A 15,243-nucleotide genomic window follows, 5' to 3' on the forward strand; every position below is an offset into this window, starting at 1 on the left:
ATAATGAAATTCAAGTTCCTTTAAAAGTGTCTCAAGCTGCACACCCAAAATTACTCTTCATTTTTTTTAAATCAAAAGCTAGTGCATGGAAAAGATGCATTGTATGTGCTCCCCACTCACAGCAGCAAAGCTGCTTTCAAGGACCCCATGTAGCAATACCCAGCAGAAGGGTTGCAGAGATACAGGCCAAATACCTATTTTTGCATGGATCCTCCTGTCCTCCAGCTCATAAGAAAGGGCCAAAGAGCTTTTTCAAGCCATTAGGCTAGAGCAGGCTCCACAGAGTGGCTCTGCAGTTGCTTCATGGCCTGTGGAGATTATTCCCTGCTAGCCCTTGTCAGAGCACATTAACTTAATTAAAAATGTTAGATGAATGGGAACTTTACTGCAAGTAGCCACCCACCCACAAAGATATTAAGGGAAAAAAACCCAAGCAAAATACATATTTATTACTGGTCTCCCATCCTCTAGGGTGAATGCAGCACAGCCTATGTAAAAGGGAACAAAAAGTGCTGAAACACTTCACTCTGTTTCTTCAGTTCAGTTCCCAATGAATATACCCCCCTACTAGATTACTTTCAAATGACAAGCATGATGATGGTATAGATGACTTTCTAATAACACCATCCTTAAAATGCTAATGTTTTGTTTGTAAAAAGCTGAGTCGTTTCCATGCAGGTATCTAGTGCACAGCTGTATGTTGAATGTTTGATTTTCTTTTCCTTAATTGTATGCTAGAAGAACGACAGTGGAATTGTGGTGTTAATGACTGGATTTCGACCACATACTGCTGAACCTCCTAAGATTACATCCTGTACTTTCATTAACAAGCTCAAAAAGCTATAGCTTTTATAATAAAAATTTTAAGAAAAACCTATTTCAAACCTGTAACATCTTTCCTGGAAAGCTGTTTTCCTGGTATTTTCTCTACAGATGCTTCTTGCATTATTGAAACTTAAATTGTAATACTTTTGTAAGTAGGGATGAAACATTAGACTTCTAGAGCTATATAAAGTTAAGATTATACATTTCAAAGGTTTAAATAAGTGTTTGCCTGAGAACAGCAATCTCTATGGAAAACACATTTTAGAAAGAAAACACCAGTTGGATTTTCATTCTATTACCATTGAAATGGCACTTCTTTTTGGCTAATGACTGAATAAATCAGAATTTCAGTTGTATATTCACAGCGTTTTTGCCTAGTTATTCTGTAAGATGCAAAAGTGAATGACATCTTTAGAAATAACTCACTTTACAGTAAGAAAGTAGTCTTGAATCGGAGTAATTTATGGTGAAATCACTATAAAGTTTACAAAATAAGTACAAAACAAACAATCTCTATCTTTTTTTTTAATATGAGAGCTGCTCCATAATATTAGTGGCTCTAATACATGCTTCAAATAATTTTCCCTCCTGCTTTACTAACCTGCAATTTCTCCCTGACAGTCTAGTTCACACTGTGCTGCCTTAGGTTTACAGAGGTCTTTAAAAACTAGTTAGCTTCCCAGAGTCCCTTTCTGCAGTAGGGATTGGTAATTCTTTCCATGCTTCTTGTAAACTTAGAGTTGATCCTACCAGTACTGTGGTCACAGACAGGTTTTTATTTCTATTGATAAGAATTTCTCTGTAGTTCTTACCACTAGAAAAATAGTCCAAGAGCTAAAGCATGCATGCATTCGAGCTCCCTCCCTGGAGAGCTAGCCTCCAGCTACGAGGCACAAGAGGAGTGCTCCCTGGGCCACCCCCATCCTTTGAGGAGCCCAGTAATTAACAACCTGACCTATTGGGATTGGGTGGCCCACAGCCATTATCCCCTGACACCAGTCATCTTGAGGGTTCAGGAGGGTTCCCACTGCAGGAGAAAACTGCCTCCCCCCTTATCAATCAACTACAGGGGTGGGATTTTCAAAGGAGGCTCTTCACAGCTCCCTGTCCAGGCTGTCAGGGGGCCAGTGTCCCCCCTCACACTCCATGGGAGGTCGGGAGGGAGAGCAGAGGACTACAGGATATTGGGTGTCCACCCAATATCCACCCAAGAGAAGTGTACAGCCATTCAAATTAGATGTCTTGAGGAGGGCAATCTTTTTGGTACATATTGATCTAACTTTCTTACAGAAGAGCCAACTCTTCCACAAGAAATCCCCTGAATGGCTGTACACTCTCCTTTCATTCCAGGACAAAGGCTTTTCTCCCAGTACAAATGTAACACCTGCTGTGGCCTCTGCCTCCCACCATAAGCAGTCCCAATAATCAGTTGGAGGACTGGGCACTACTGAGTCACAGGACACATTTTGAAAGCCCCTCCTGATAAGCAATTTGCTTTCCCCTGGTCTCTTATTCCTAGAATTTCATTTTTTCCAACACATATTAAGCACTTTTAGTGTCTGTGATTCAGTATTCCTATTGTCTGCAGGTTGCAATTCTCACACCCAATGAAAGCTAAAAATGATTTAAATATAGGGGCTAGCTGAAAGAAAAAGATGGCTGGCTAATCATGCAGAAAGTAAAGAATGCTTCATGCTACATAGTGCTGAGTAATGATGCATAGCCAAGTTTTCAAGAAGATGAATTCACTCCCAAACTCCTGAGGCCCCCTTGCATTCATAAACTCAACTCCCTTGCACCTTGTGGAGTCATTCGCACCTGTGCTAAGTAGGCGTGAATGGCATTCTGATCTCCTACTGTTTACACCCACTTGCAGAGGTGTGAATGTCTGCACAAGTGGAGAATCAGACTCCAGACTACCACTTTGTATAACTCAATGAACCATCTCCTTAGGTTCTCTTTCACTTCATCAGGCTGCTTCAAAGTGAAGAAGCTGTAAAAGCTATTAATTATATTACTCTAAAATTGAAAAGCTTGTTGTAATGCACTTCTAATTTTTAAAAATCAAAATCTATAATTAAGAATCATCACAGAGTCCAATGTCTTAGTTAAAAGGGCCTTGACCTGTAGGTCCAATTTTATTTTATTTTTCACCTTAAGAACATTTGACCTTCATAATTTAGAATTTTTTACGAATAATGCCTACATTAGCTGTGAGACAAACTGGCTACTCTTATTGCTGCCATACAATGGATTACTTTCCTGTAGTTGTAGTCCACTTACATATCCCCAGATTTCCTTCAGTCCTAGCCTGAGCAAGACCAGAAGCCATGCTTAGACTATCCTTATAAGGTATCTTTTTAATCTGGAAGAAGATGGGAAACCCAGCTGCCTGAAGATGTCATGGGAAGTAGATGCTGAAAGGTTTTCATAAAATATGAAATAATAAGAGAGTGTAGAGCAGTGGTTTTCAACCTGTGGTCCACAGACCCCTAGGGTCTCACAAGGTATGTTTAAGCAGTCTGCAAAACATGACTATGAACAATCAAAAGTACGTGAATACCCATACTTACAATTCAAAGGGGCCCAAACCTCCATTCAATATTTTTTAGGGGTCCACGTATGAAAAAAGTTTGAAAACCACTGATATAGGGGAATGGCAACAACAATTGTTCCATTCCTTATGTAGAAGATAGCAAAGTTTATTTCCACTGAACAATATTGATGAGAATTTCAAAAGGGCAACAAACCCCAGTCAGGCCATAGGCAGTAGATGAACAGAGTAGAACAGAAGTAATAATTCATAACCAATATCAGAATCAATAATACTGACTTTCTTTAGTTCATGATTTGCACTTGCAGCTCAATATTTTACTTACAGTATTCATTATTCTTGTCTGAAAAGCTTTTGACACATATTCTGCTGAAAGGCTACTGTAAGTCTTCAGTATTTAATATTCAAGCTGTCTGACTGGTCACTCCTAGTCACATGGTATTTGCCTATATGGGATGAAAAAAAAGTCTTAATTAGCTTGCTGTTGCAAATATTTATTGAAAGTAAATTATAGCTTTTGTAAAAACCTATAATATTGAAAAAAATCCTCTAAGTTTATTTTCTAAAATATTCACAGAAAGAAGGAAGGAGCAAAGGCAAACCCAGGAAAGACAAATTCATTAAAAAATCTGAGTGAATATTTTCTGGCAATTCATTATACTTGCTCTGGTAAAAATGTAAAGAACAGTGGAAGTATGGGTAAGAAACAGACACAATTTAAGAAGAAATTTACTCAAAAGTGGAAAAATGGAGGGAGGACATAGAGGGGGTGACAACCTTTGAAAAATGAACAAGCCTAAGACAATATTTATCAATTCTACTCACTGTTTGGTCTTAAATGGGAGAAGCCAAGACCAGACCCACTGTAAAATAAAGAGATTATAGGAAACTCTTATTGACCTCAAGGGATGGAGTAGAAAGCAGATCAGGAAATGTTTGTACAGATAAGGGAGGTATGCAAAATGACTAGTCTGTTGCTCAAGAGCGTTTTCAATTACTCCTTAAACTGTACAAACAGTAGGATTATAAAAAAAACCCAACATACATTTTTCCTGGAGGTGGTACAAAACCAGTGAGTTTCAAGGACTATTCTGGAGTTAATATTAGGGATTAATGAAGTAAAATTCATAAAGTGGGCAAACATGTAGAGTTCACTGTTCACAGTATTAAAAAAGTTTAAGATGTACATGGGTTGCAAAGTTAGGTTCAGTTTAGAAGTAGCATGTTTTGATTTTAAGGGTCAGAATAAGTATCTCTCTCAAACTCTGCCACAATGGAAAACTGCAAGTTTACTTTAAGGATAAGTTAAGATAAGAACACCTTATGTTACAAGAGCCTGCTTCTTCCTTTTCTTTCACCTAATTCGTCGTTCTCTGCTTACATTTTAATGAGAAACTTCATTGTTTTGTCACCCAAAATAACTATACACCCCTTAGGGCCTTCAGTAACTTTTAGGTTATGTTACTGATCACCCTAAGGGTAGAAAGTGAGTGGAAACATGCTGAAATGCTAAGGCCCTGATTCTTTAAGGCTTATGTGCTTAGCTTTATGCATTTTGAATATTTCAGTTGAATTCAGAAGGACTATTTAGTGCACATATCCTCCCAGGATTATAGCCTAAAAGGTGGGATGAAAAACTAAGGCCCAAAGCAATGTGTGTCCAAGTTAGGACTCTTACCAAACATGAGGCACAGAAATCCTTGTCTCAGCTTCTGTAAACTAGAAAGACTACAGTAAAACTAATTTAGTTCAATCCAATCATTGTAAGAAATACACAGCCCAAAGTTAGCAACACAACACAAAATTAGCTCCGCATGCTTGGAGCCCTGTTTCCAAATGCTTCTAAGTTACACAGCACTGGACAGTACCTAAGAGAGAGAGATTTTAAAAACTAAGTTCAAATAGAAGTTTTTTATAGAGGAATTGTGCATTTAATTGTATCCCCGTTATCCATGAAAGAGGATGATTCATTCTTGCTTAAAATACCCAAAATAATGTCATAATTAGACAGACCAAGCATGGAATGTTTCTACTCAAAAATCTCAGAGATTTTACCATGGAAGATTCCCATAAGTCATCCACTTTCTCTCCTCCTTCCTATTCTTCCATATGGCACTCTAAATAATCCTTCTTTACCTTCAAATATTAGAAGACATTAATTTGTGGCCCTTATTAACTAAATTCTTAGCTTAATATTTATCTTTTTTAACTCTTCCTCATAAAATAATTCTCCCGTTGTCATATTCAGCTAAATTTTTTTTAAGTTAGCAGGATTGTGTAGGGACTACCTACGTATTTTGGAGTAAAAACCTCTCATCTTTAATAGTCAATAAGAAAAAGTAAGCTCCTCAAGTTTATAACCTGTTCCAGTTTAATAAGAATTATTCTCCTCCATCCACCCTGTTTATTGCTGCTGAAACAATTCTGGTGCAAAGGCAAACTGATAAAGGGGAAATGACAAGCAAAGAGAGAGAAAGTGAACAAAAACAGATTAAAAGAATCATCATCATCATCATCATTATCATTATTATTAACTTGTTCTCTGGAAGCTGCTCTAGGTCTTCATCTCTGAGCTCCTTTTTCTGAGCATTCATCCAGGCAGCAGCTCCTACAGATGCTGAGAGAACTAGCAGGTCCACTTTGCTTTTCAGATCAACTTATTTTCTTCTTTCTTCAACAGAACTGCCACAACCATTACAAACTATGGAAAAAATCTTCAGTTCACAAAACATTCCAGAAACTTTAGTTGAAGCACAGGCTTCTTAAGTCCAGTATATAAACCTTCCTAGCACAGAAAGAGAGCATGTTGTAACATCTTGAGGCCTGTATCTGCTTTTTGGACCAGCAAGAAAAACAGTACCAGAGAATGGAAAGATAGACAGTCAAGAAACCAAACAAGAGTAGGAAAGATGGAAGTTCTGTGCAGCTTCCCAGATGTCCCTTCAGTCTTAATATAGATACAACACAACTGCCTCTCTCCAATCTCTCAGTATCTTTTTCGTAGGCTGCCCCCAGCACAAGTTCACTTTGGGCACTGACAGATGTGCAGCTCCCTAATCTAACTCATGGAGCTTCACAGAAAGTGCCATGCCATTATTCTGGATAGTCCATGACTTAGACTGACCCTCCTGACCCAACAGACATTCACTGTTGGGCTGAGAGGGTGGAAGATTGAGCTCCACTTTCGAGACGATGAAGCTGAGAACATGAATGATGCATGCCCCCGGAGGCTGGTGGGGCATGGTGACCACCCTCAGCAGTGGCAGCGGCCAGAGCATAGTGGTGGCAACTACCCACTGGTGGTGTCGGCAGTGAGGAGGGGGGTGGTGAGCGGTGACTGCTTGCGGGCACCACTAACAATGTCGGCAGCAGCCAATCTCAGGGGGTGCACGTGCACCCACATGCACCCGCTACACATCACCAATGCTGAGGAGCTGCGTGTCTTCAGCTTCTCTCTCCTAGCCCCTTCCCACCACCACCACCAGTCCGCTGCTGTCTGCACAATGGGAGGGGGGGAGAAGAAAGGGGAGGGAGCTCAGGCTACAGTTTTCCCAGCCTGTGCTGGAAGAGGGGGAAGGGAATAGGAACCCCCCCTGAAGCAGGGGGCTCCAATCCACCTGCCTCCCCACTAGCACAGGCTGGGCAAATCCCAGGCCAAGCTCCCTCCTCTCCCTTCTCCCCACTCCTATCTTGAAGATAGCACGTAGACAGAAGTTAATGAAGGTGCTCTGCTTTGGAGTGCTTTCACATGAACGCTCATATAATGAGGGTTAATTTGCCATGTGATTGGAGACCTTTAAAGCACTCTGCAGCCATGCACTTCTGTCAGGACACAGCTGTAGAGCACTTTCAAGGGACTGATCATGCAACAAATGTAATTTCTGTCTGTGCCCTTAATGGCACAGTGGGGTCTGTTCACTGATCTCCACATGAATGGTAGGATGAAAAATCTTGGGATCAAATCCCAATAACTCCATTACTGTCAATCAGTGAGTGCAGGGGAACCCAGTATCATGATCATGGCAGAGGAATCTTCGAGATGGTGCAAGTAGAAAGCTAGGTGCCCAGCTTTGTGTTATTTGTCTTTTTGGTATTTGCAAACACTTTCTGTTTGACTGTCTTCTTCAGAGCTCATAAAAAGCTGAGTATTCCTAATGCAGTTCATGATTGAAAGTATTGAATATGCTTTTGTAACTTTTTCATGGTTTGTATCATATTGTACAGTCACAGAAATGCTGAAAACCATATGAACACAAGAATTTAATGATTTTTAATGCTTGTGAGAATCAGCTTTTAGAAACTATCTGCCTTAACCATGAGATAATATAATATTTCCATGGAGGCGCAGCTCAGGAGGGGTGGGTCCTTTACCTACCCACTGCAGGAGCTACAGCCCTCCCACAGGGCACAGGGCTTCCCCGCCTGGCCCCAGCCCCCCTCCCCATAACCCAGAGCTTACTGGCAGCAGCAGCGGCCACCAGGGCACTTGGGACCTTGTGGCACAGCTCCTCTCTCCCCCACCCCTGCATGGCACAGGGCAGCAGGGGGCAGTGTGGCTCGGTGGTGGCCACCTGGCACCCGGTGCTGCCTCTGACACATCATGCAGGTGTGGTGCTGCACAACACCATGCACCTTCAAACAGCTCTGGGCCACTTGGGCTAGTGGTGTGGGGCCCCGAGTGATAGCCATGCTGTCAGCCCAAGCTGCCCAGAGCTGCCCAAAAGTGTACAGTGCTGTGCGACACTGCACCAAGCTGGGTTGCACCTGTGCAATATGGCAGAGGCAGCACCAGGTGCCAGGCAGCCAGCACTGAGCCACACTGCCCCCTGCTGCCCCACACCACATGGGGGAGCTGTGCCACAAGGCCCCAAGTGCCCCAATGGTCACTGCTGCTGCCAGGAAGCTGCAGGCCATGTGGAGAAGCTGGGGCCAGGCAGGAGGACTCCGGGCCCAGCGGGGGTGGGGGGCTGTAGCCCCTGCAGAAGGGCTCTGGTCCCTGAGGAGGGGGGTTGTATCCCCTATGGAGGGCCTCTGGCCCCTGCAGGGGGGCTGTAGCCCTTGCAGGGGGGGCTATGGCCCCTGTAGGGGGAGAGGTGGGCTCTGTGGGGGGGCAGTCCATGAGCTGTGCATGGAGGCTGTGCCATGCGAAGAGCAGGGGGCCCATTCCTCCTGAACAGCCCCCGCATATGCCCCCCCATAACCACTGTCCCCCCACAAATAACCCACAAGCCCCACACCCCCAAGCCATCCCCACAAACCCCTCATCCATGTACCTGGCCCTGTGGGTCAAGAATGAGAGGACTGGGCCAGGGGGTAGGCTGTGGGTTGAGAGTGAGGGGCAAGGGCAGGGGCAGAGCACTGGCATATCAGTGCTGCTCAGCACTGCACATCCTGGTGAGTGAAGGGGGTAGAGGCAGCTCTGATTTTTCTATGACAAAAAGCTAAAAGTAAATGCCAAACTGCATAGATATTTAGAATTTATTTTATTATGATGATAAAGGCAGTGGTAGGCTTCAAAACTGCTTTAAACTTGTAAATGTATCAATAAAACATTGCCCAACTGATCTCTCTACCTATACTGGCATTTCATTTTAATAGTGGAAGAACACTATTTTGGGATTTTTAATGAGAGATTTTGGGTTTTCTTATCAGAGAATTCGCAATTTTTAAACGGGACACCAGGATCTCTGCTGGTGAGATAAGTGGCGAGATCTGGGCAGACAAGGCTGTCCAGGGCCAGCACTGGCAACCCAGCTGGAGGGCAGATGAGGTGGCTGACATGTTGGCCATTTGGGGCCAAGAGGACACACTTGGACAATTCAGAGTAGGCCACCACAAGGAGCACATTGGGTGATAGTTGCCCAAATGGCAGAGCGGGGGCACCCCATCTGGGTCTGGCAGGCATGCAGGAGGCATGGGGCCTCAGGTCCAAGGAGGCAGATGCTGTTGCAGTGGCAGCAGGTCACAGCCAGGCAGCAGCCCTCACTTCCAGACTGCTGCAGTGGGTAGAGGGGACAGGGGCCACTCCAGGTCAGGGCTGCTTCAGCAGTCCAGCTTGCACTAGGGGTAGTGTCCCCAGATACCAGTTGGCTGGTCCTCAGAAGATCTTGAGAGCAACTAGCCCTTAGCTGCTTGCCAGGGCAGGTTTTTATACTGTTTGGACCAGCACAAGGCAGGTTTTTATACTGCTGGAGTCAGCAAAGGTGCTGGCCGCAGGCTCTAGCTATCCCTGGCTGCAGATCCAAGAGGAGCTGGGAAGGTTATTTTGCTCCAAATGGCACAACTTGCCCCACACCAAAATGCATATCTGGGCACATGCACTGAGGCAAAAATCCCTGGCTCAAATTTGTGCCCCTCCTATTCGAGCTGCTGCAAGTGCACATGCCTGCATGTGTAGATGTGCCGAGAAAGGGCAAGACCAGTGTGGGAGAGGAAGGGCCTATTACAAAATACTATCTAACACTACATGGACATAAAAAGGCAGAACATCAGAACAGAGCCCAGATAACAAAACACAAAAGCAAAAAACCCTACATAAACAACTAGGTACCCAGGTTGTGGCCCTACTGGTCTAGTGGCAAAAGCAATCAGGACTCATTTTAGAGGTGATATCTTTTATTAGACCAACTAGAATTATGCAAAAAATGTCTTTGACTGAAAGCTTTCAAACACAAACACCCTTCATTAGGCATAGGAAAAAAGATTGTAAACGTTCTCCTGGGTCGAAATGAAATATGAACTTTCATTTCTACCCAAGATAACTTTTACAATCTTTTCTCCTATGCCTGATGAAGGGTGTTTGTGCCCAAAAGCTTGCAATTATTTTCTTTTTGCAAAAATCTACTTGGTCTAATAAAAGATATCACCTCTACCACAAGTCTCAATTGCTTAGAGGATATAATAAGCATTTAAAAGGTACAAAAACCAAACTGGAGGACTAGGTATGTATAAAGCGGGGGTGGGAAAATATGGCCTGCCAATGGATTCGATCCAGCCCATGGGTGGACAGCTCACTAGATCTGGCCCATGAGTAGCCAGTAACTTTGGCTGCTGCATGGTGCTGGCTGGGCAGGTGGCTTTGCCCCAGCAGCATCAGGCATCAGCTGCGGACCCAGGTGGGGCTTTCCCCACAGCAGACAAGACAATAGCATCAGCTGTGGATGCATTGGGCAGGTTCAGGAGCCTGGATTCAGAACCTGCTGGCAGTGTCCACAGGTGACCCACCACTCTTCTGGCATGGTGGAAGCTCCTTCCAGGAGCTTGCCAGTGGCGTCAGCTGTGGACACAGGCAGGAGCTGCTGCTGCACCAGGCAGGCTGCACCAGGCATCTCTCTCTGTCTCTTCTCGTTTCTCTGCCTCTCCCCTTCTCCCTACCCATTCCTTCAGAACCTGGCTGACCTGTCATAGCTGCCCACCTGGCATGGAAGCAGCTCCTGCCTGGGTCCACAGGTTAACATCAGGGCTTTGGCCAGGTTCTGAAGAGAGGAAAGGAGGGGAGAGAGACAGAGACAGAGAGAGAGAAAAGAGAAAGTGAGAGGAAGAGAAAAAGAGAAGGAGAGAAGAGACAGAGGAAAAGAGAGAGGGAGATGGATTTGGCCCTCAACAGGTCCCCAAAACTCATTAATTGGCCCTCTAGTTGAAATAATTGTCCACTCAAGTTCTAAAGAAAAAGAAACTGAAAAAAGAGAAAAATGGAGTTTATGCCATTCAGCACCAATCCTGGGAGCTGATTTAGAGGTACCAAAATGGCAGCTTCTGAAAAGCCTGTGCCATGGAAGCAGTACCACCTACACCGTGGCAGCAGCAGCTCATGTACCTGGAGCCTGCACCGTGATAGCAGCAGCAGTGGCAGTGGTCAGTGTGCTGCAAGGTAAGACTCTCAAGCACTCAGTACCACCACCACCTTTTCAAGTGCTCAGCACTCCCACTCCTCCTCCCTGCCCAGGTTACCAAATTCCTAACTATACTTCTGTTGCAATCAAAAATTATCAAGCAACAATCAGTTTCTCTTTTCTATGACTGATTTTATATGCATGGGAATGGGAGGGTTGCTGGTGGAAATCCTTTTTAAAAGTAGGAAGCATAAACAAAAATAAAAATAAGATGTTTCTTGTAAATGTATCTTTAACAGGAAATGGGTGAAGGTTTTTTTTCAGTCACAGTCACATTTCTGAAGGAAGATGATCAGGATTTTTTTTAGAAAGCATGAGATGCCAATATTATTAAAATGGTTGTAGGTTCCTGAAAAACCAAGCCAGACAAAGATCTAAATGTGCTAAAGGAAGTGGGGAAAGAAACTAAAGAATTAGCAGGCATATTCACAAGTTCATTTAGTTTAGAAGAGACCCCTGGGGACTGAAAAGTGGCTAACATAACAAAGTTATTTTAAAAGTGCCTAGAGACATAACAGGAAACCACAGACCAGTTAGCTTGATATAAAATGTGAAGAAAGTCCTAGAATATCAAATGGGGAAGCACTTGAAGAAGCACAGCTTGATTAAGGATTGACAGTATGAGTGTGGAGAAAGGAGGGGGAATGGGATTTATGGCTCACTAAATTGCAGGAATTCTTTTTTGAAGATTTCTGCAAGGTTGGACTAAGTAAATATAGTAGACACCAGTACTATGTGCTTTTATATCTAGAAAACAAAATGTACATCCTTTTTCAGTGAAAGGTTAGCCCGTCTCCCTGGTGTCACATCAACACAGTGTGTGTGTAAAAGAACTCACAGCAGTGTTTGGCGCTAGCTAAATGTTTCTCAGTGAATTTTTGCCACTAAAACTGGCCCTTTTTTGCAATAAAATAAAAATGAAATAAAATAAAGGCATAGTAAAACAAATGTGTTAATTCGGAAGAATTTGGTGACATCCTTCAACCTTGTATTAAAACCACTTCTGAAAATGTTTTCGAAATTTTTGTTTACTAAAAATCTTCAGTAAACTAAGCATTTTAATAGCCATATCAATAATAATTTTTTAAAATAATAATTCATAATTGTATGTTAAATTCTGAAGAAAACATAAGGATTGGGTCAAATTTAAAACCATTGAAACAATTTTTGGATTTGGGCTTTTTTTTCCTATGGAACTAGAGATAGTTTTTGGTATACCACACTCCAGGGCACAGGTGTCAAACGTGCCCACAAAGCTGTGCCATGTGGCTTGTGGAGCAGGGCAAGTGGAAGCAGGGCCTGCCACCAAAATCTGGAGAGTGGAGCTTCACTGGGATGAGTCTTGGCAGCAGAAAGTGAGTGATGACTGTGTTAACCTTTGAGGCCACTTTTGCCGTTCATTCTGTATCTGCTGCCATATTTGAATCTGGATCCGGCCTGCAAGGAACGCTAAAGTCCAGATCCAGCCATGGGGACAGGGTAAGTTTGCCACCCTTGCCATAGGGCAGGATTCTCCCTTTTTGGACTTGAAGCACCCCTCATTAGATTTGAGGCACCCTCACTGGACTCAATACACTCCTCCAGAACTTGGGAAAATTGAGTGACACCCCATTTCAAAAACTAATTTATATATTACAGTGTTTAGCTCCTTGCAGAGGAGATGGGGAGTCAGCCAGGCAGTGACAGGTCTGAGTCTGCACTTACTTGCTTAGCTTACATGCTTATCTCCTCACACCTCATAACACCCTTCAGAGTACTGGAAGCACCCTAGTGTGCTTTAGCACCCAGGTTGAAAATCTCCTCTATAAAGGATATATTGACTAGAAGGGGGTAGCTTATACACTAAGTTAATAGTATGCAAACTTCCTAAAGTTATGGAACCCTTTCATATCACTTCTTCTGCTGTGGAACTGAACCTCTACCCAGACTCCCTGGGCTACATGAGCTGATGCAGAACCAGAAGACCTGGCCTGGCAAAGGTGGTGCACTGCCTCTGGCCCACTCTGCCATTACCCCGAAATCCCTCTGCAAAATCCCGGGGTTCCATGAAACACAGTTTGAAAATCACTGCAAAAAAGTACAGGAGACTATTAATGACCACAGCGATATCTCCTACTAGGTCAACCATTCCAATAAACTGTATGCCTATATACAGTTGCTATTATATTTATAGCCACTAACTCTAAATTTAATTCTTTAGTACACAGATAAAAATCCTGCTCAGGCTGGTGGAGGTTGCCCCCCTGTAATTAACTGAGTAGAATTTAGCTCTTCATTGCACAATGCTTTATTAAAGAGAGCACAAGTGTCCAAACACTGATAAATGCACTTGGCAAATGATAGCTTTATGTTGAAACAGTAAGGTACAACCCAGAAATGAAATGTTGGCATGAAGGGCACAAGAGAGCTTCTGGTAGATGTAGTAGCCCAAAAGAGGGTATGCAGGTAAAAGGTGGAGAAAGATCCCAAGATGAATTTCCCAATGAAAAAGCGCAACTACCTTTCTGTTCAGGCGAATGGAAAAGTATCCCAACCGATTTTTCACTGTCATGCCTGTATAAAGATTAAGAAGCAATATGTCAGGGTCTCAGGCAGTCTCATTACTGCAATTTGCAAATAAAAACAATAAAACTCTTTAAATAACCAATAAATGAAGCAAAACTGGGTATTATCACCATAGACTGCAAGCAATTTTTTTTTTACAGCAATATAAGCCACATAACACAGACGTGATAGCTGTATATTCCTCACTGGCAACCAACTGGCCATCACCTGTGCCAGAAGGACAATAAATGATGACTTAACTTTTGTATCACTAGTATCAAGAGTGGAGGCAGGAAAGAGGTTTAGATACCATGTACATCTAGCTTTTATGCAGCGGCTGGTATTTGTGTCTTTCTTCATTCTTTCATCAGACTGAAAAAACCCTCTGGTTTCCATTCGGAGAGCAAATGTCATCACCTTCTCTATACAAATCAACAGTGATTCTGCATGTACAATATTGAGTGCCGTGCAGTGCTTTGTAGCATTCTTTTTGCAGCCAGCTATTATCAGCTTCATCGTTCACATTTGCTCTAAAAAGTGTCAACATGTTTTTTTCAACACTTTCTATCATAACTGATCTCAAAGTTAGCGACAAAAAAATTCCCGTAAAGCTGTATTATTATTAGTTAAAACGAAAAAACAGTTTTGTCTGGTAAATGCATTATCACGAAATCATTTAAGCAATGATCTTTGTGCTGACCTAGTCAAATCTGTCTTATTTCTTCTCTATTGAGGAGGAGGAAATGTATTTGTTTGCAGTAATATCAGATGTATCCCTGGGCCCATTACAAACTACCAAGCCCCTGATCAGGTTAAAAAACATTCCTTAGGCATGCTGCAGTCACCTGGCTCAGCAACAACTGATAGCAAATCGTAGAATCAAATCATAGAAAGTTAGGGTTGGAAGGGAGCTCAGGAAGCCATCTAGTCCAACCTCCTGCTCAAAGCAGGACCATCCCCAAATAGATCATTCCATCCAGGGCTTTGTTGAACCAGGCCTTAAAACAGGGGTAGGCAATTATTTTGGCTGGAGGGAAAGGTAATGAGTTTTGGTGAGCTGCTGAGGGCCACAGGGGTCTCTCTGCCACCTTGATGGGTGCCCCACTCTCTGTTCACCATCTTGGGACCAGAAGTTCCACCTCTAACCTCTGCCCCTTGCCCCAGAAGTACTCCTTTTGGAAGGGAGGGTGATGCCATCTTGAAATCAGAAAAAAATCCAAATCATTACAAAAAAATCAAACATCTACTATAACCTATTTTAATTTTATTTTAAAAAATATTTTTGTCCTGATGTATGTGCATAGTGCATCTAGAGGCAATTGCATAATAGCTCAAAATACAGTCCTGCTCTTATATATTGCGTGTGGACAGCAAGGGAGTATATGTGGGGGGATGTGGTTGGGGAGCGTGTGTGTGTGGTTGAGGTGG

At 43.0% G+C, this 15,243-nt stretch overlaps 1 long non-coding RNA gene across 1 annotated transcript in view; it reads right to left on the bottom strand.

Annotated features, from left to right (window-relative positions):
* Positions 1 to 3,018: 3,018 nt before the first annotated feature.
* Positions 3,019 to 15,243, bottom strand: part of LOC109286782 — a 52,907-nt gene continuing 40,682 nt past the window's right edge. Inside the window, exons 2-4 of the long non-coding RNA XR_002094681.1 lie at positions 13,772 to 13,824; positions 3,705 to 3,825; positions 3,019 to 3,190 (exon numbers count right to left, since the gene is read on the bottom strand). This is a non-coding gene — a long non-coding RNA (uncharacterized LOC109286782). The remainder of the gene's footprint in view (positions 3,191 to 3,704; positions 3,826 to 13,771; positions 13,825 to 15,243) is intronic.

Source organism: Gavialis gangeticus, unplaced genomic scaffold (assembly GCF_001723915.1).
Source record: "Gavialis gangeticus isolate Ggan-Ray unplaced genomic scaffold, GavGan_comp1, whole genome shotgun sequence".
Classification (NCBI taxonomy): Eukaryota; Metazoa; Chordata; order Crocodylia; family Gavialidae; genus Gavialis; species Gavialis gangeticus.